The sequence below is a fragment of the Capsicum annuum genome, chromosome 9, assembly GCF_002878395.1.
Source record: "Capsicum annuum cultivar UCD-10X-F1 chromosome 9, UCD10Xv1.1, whole genome shotgun sequence".
Lineage (NCBI taxonomy): Eukaryota > Viridiplantae > Streptophyta > Magnoliopsida > Solanales > Solanaceae > Capsicum > Capsicum annuum.
This window is the reverse complement of record NC_061119.1, coordinates 154,896,042-154,900,514: the sequence shown is the minus strand read 5'-3', so window position 1 is coordinate 154,900,514 and position 4,473 is coordinate 154,896,042.

Genomic DNA, 4,473 nt, shown 5'->3' with positions numbered 1-4,473 from the left:
AACCTCAAATTCCAGCTCCCTTCTCCTAAAATCGGCGTTGGATTTTTGGTGACTCTAAGCTATCTTAAGTCGTTCTCTAATGATTTTCACCTTCTCCATTGCCTGATGAACAAGATCAGGACCAAACAACTGCATTTCACCCACTTCATACCACCCAATTGTCTATCTACATTTTCTCTCATAAAGTGCTTAAAAACAACCATTTTAATGCTGGCATGGTAGCTATTATTGTAGGCGAACTCTATTAATGGCAAATAATCTACCCAACTACCCTTGAAGTCAATTACACATGCCCTCAACATATCTTCTAGGGTCTGGATGGTGTGTTCCGCTTGACCATCGGTCTGAGGGTGGAATGCAGTACTCAGATTCACTTGGGTACCTAAACCCCTCTGAAAAAATCGCCAAAAATACGAAGAAAATTGCGTACCTCGATCGAATATAATGGATACAGGTTCCCCATGTAAGCAAACTATTTTCTCAATGTATGACTTGGCATAATAATCTCCCAAAAAGTTAGTCCTCACAGGCAAAAAGTGAGCTGACTTGGTCATCCGATCCACAATTACCCAAATAGAATCATATTTATTTTGAGACCTCAAAAGTCCTGTTATGAAATCCATATTGATCATCTATCATTTCTACATAGGCAGGGCTATCTCTTGGGAAGTGCCACCTGGTCTCAAATGTTCCACTTTAACTTGTTGGCAATTCAAACACTTGGAAACAAAATCAGCAACATGTCATTTCGTATTATTCCACCAATATATAGCTTTAAGATCATGGTACATTTTAGTAGAGCCCGGGTGAACAACATACCTCAAAGTGTGAGCTTCATTAAGTATCTTCTCTCACAAACCATCCACATTCGGTACACACAGCCTGCCTTGGTACTTCAAAATACCATCACCACCAATTTCAAATGCCATCACCTTCTGTTGACCCACATCGCTCCTAATTTGAATAAAGATGGTGTCTTCGGCCTGCTTCTCCTTAACTTCTGCACATAGAGAAGATTTAGATATTTCATGCACAACTACTCCTCCATCTTTAAAATCCAGAAGTCGCACCCCTAGATTTGCAAGCCGGTGAATATCTTTCACCATCTCCCTTTTTTCTTCCTTAATACGAGAAAGACCGCCCATAAATAATCTGCTGAGGGCATCGACCACCACATTCGCCTTGCCCGGATTATAGTGCAGGCTTATGCCATAATCCTTCAACAGTTCCAATCACCTCCATTGCCTAATTTCAACTCTTTCTGTGAAAATACATACTATAAACTTTTATGATCAGTAAAAATATCAACATGTACCCCATACAGGTAATGCCACCAAATTTTAAGTACAAACACCACGACCGCTAACTCCAAGTTATGAGTGGGATAATTTTGCTCATGCACCTTTAAGTGCCTAGATGCATAAGCTACCACCTTACTATGCTGCATAAGAATACATCCAAGTCCCACTCGGGATGCATCACAATACATAATAAAACCCTTTGTACCTTTGGGAAGGGTCAAAATAGGCGCAGTAGTTAACTTGTCCTTCAATTTCTCAAAGCTATTCTCACAAGAGTCAAACTAGACGAATCTCACCTTTTTATATGTCAACCTGGTAAGTGGAGCAGCTATGGAAGAAAAACTTTCTATGAACCATCTGTAATACCCTGCCAAACCCAAAAAGCTTCGGATATTGGTTGGAGTTGTGGGTCTGGGCCATTTCCTCACTGCCTCAATATTATAGGGATCTACCTTAATTCCCCCACTTGATATGATATGCCCCAAGAAGGCAACAACATTAAGCGAAAATTCACACTTGAAAAATTTTGCATACAACCGATGATCTTTGAGGGTCTGGAGGATAATTCAGAACTGACTGGCATGATCCTCCTCACTCTTAGAATAAACCAAAATGCCATTAATAAAAACTATGACAAACAGATCTAAAAATTAAGGTACACCCTATTTATTAGATCCATGAAAGCTGCAGGGGCATTAGTCAATCCGAAGGATATGACTAAGAATTCGTAATGGCCATATCAGGTTTGGAAAACTGTTTTGGGAATATCCGCCTCCCAAAACTTCAACTGATGATACCCCGAACGAAGGTCTTTCTTTGAGAAACACTTAACACACTGAAGTTGGTCAAAGAGATCATCAATTCTAAGAAGGGGATATTTGTTTTTTATAGTGACCTTATTTAACTAATGATAGTCTATACACATATGGAGGCAACCATCTTTATTACATACAAAAAGCATAGGTACACCCCAGGGAGAAATACTAGGATGGATAAAGTCTTTGTCAAGAAGATCTGTTAGCTGATCTTTCAACTTCTTAAATTCTACCAAAGCCATTTTGTATGGCGGAATAGAAATAGGACGGGTGTCCGACAATAAATCAATTCCAAAATCTATCTCCCTATCAGGTGGTATTCCTAGGAGATCATCAGGAAAGACTTCTGGAAATTCATTAACCACAGGGACAGACTGGAGAGAAAAGCTTTCGCTATTAGAATCTTTGACTCAAATAAAATGATACAAACAACCTTTGGAAATAAGCTTATGGGCTTTAAGGTAAGATAAGATTTTCCCTCTAAGTGCTATAGAGTGCCCTTCCCACTCTACCATTGGTTCATTTGGAAAAGAGAAAGTAACTTTCTAGGTCCTACAATCTAGTGTAGCATACCAAGAATGGAGCCAGTCCATCCATAAAATAGCATCAAAGTCCACCATATCAAGCTTTATGAGGTCTGCCACTATATCACGGCTACAAATGGACACAAAATAATTTTTATACACCCTTCTAGCCACAATAAAGTCCCCAACAAGGGTGGAAATAGAGAAAGGTTCAGAAATAACTTCAGGCTCAAACCCAAAACTAACTGCCTCATATAGGGTCACAAAAGACAAAGTAGACCCGGGATCAAGTAACACATATACATCATGAGAGAAAATTTGTAACGTACCCATGAATACATCTGGTGAAGCCTCGGCCTCTTAGCGATTTGATAAAGCATACAACCAGTTGTGATCGCTCCCAGTGGCTGAAGTAACACCTTTTGGAGGTGGTTGTAGTGCGGACAAATTAGCTTGCGAATTAGCTCCCCCAATATTACCTCTTATTGTTGGGTAATCGCTCTGGATATGGCCTGGCTGGCCATAAGAATAACATACCATTGTGCCAAACTGATATCTTCCTGGGTGGTACTTGTCACACATATTACATCGAGGGTATGACCTATCATATTACGTTGCACTCCCTCGCGACTGCGTACCCTGTGCTCTCGATCCAGGGCTAGGCTGAAAATTCTAAAACCGTCGATCAGCTGGAGGTCTGGGCGCTGGAGCGCTGGCTGCAGACTGCGCATTACTCCAAAACTTTTTCTTCGGCCACCTGTTACCGCAATTACCATCTTGGTGCTGACTATAGTTCTGGTCTGCTGGTCTGGCCCTCTTGGCCTGTCTGTCCTTCTCTCTTGCTTCAGCAACCCTCTTCTTCTTTTCTTCCACCTATTGCATGTGAATGGACAATATAGAGAAATCCATATCTCTGTTCAACGTTGCCCCTTTGCACTCCAACACCAAGTCATCCGAGAGATCGGATGCAAACTTCTATATATAGGCCCTTATGTTACCCGCCAATTCTGTAGCATAACGAGATAGCTGATTGAATTTCAGGGTGTACTCCTTGATGCTCATATTCCCCTATTTCAGGTTCATGAACTCTTCAGTCTTGGACTCCTTCAACTCCTGGGGAAACAATCGGTCCAGGAAGGTTTCCACAAATTTTCCCCACACAGAAGGCTCAGTATTATCTCCCCTTGAATCTTTCCACTCATTGTACTACTGATTTGCTACTTTCTTTAGCTGATAGGCTGCTAGTTCAGCCCTTTCCACTTCATCCACATGCATTACTCAAAATATTTTATCCATCTCATCTACAAACTCGTATGGGTCCTCCTCCACCTTTGTACCCATAAACTTAGGCGGGTTTAGTCTCATGAACTGGCCCACCCATGTGGTCTTAGATGCACCAGAAGCAGACCCAACATCCTCTGACCATTGGGCTTGGGAAACCACCAACTGTGCAATTATACGCATCGACTGTCTGAACTCTATAGTTGATATCTTTCTTTGGTGAGGTTGGATGAGGTTAGTCCCGAACCGAGGAGCCCTATGTGCACTGGGTGGACTAGTCTGAATAGGAGGGACTCTCGGGTCAGCAACAAATTTAAGAGTGTGAGCCCTATTACGTTTCCTCATCCTATGGGGAGGATGGACATCTTTAGTTTGGGCATTCTATTCATTGGAGCGACATGGAGGCATGATAGTTTTTCTGAAATACAAGAGACCAATGATTAGAGGACATTCAGGCTCTATAACACGAACTAAACCACATAGAAGATAAGCATTCCTAAATGCCTAGTAGCCTCCTGGTTATAAGTGTAGCACGCTACATACCCATAAACA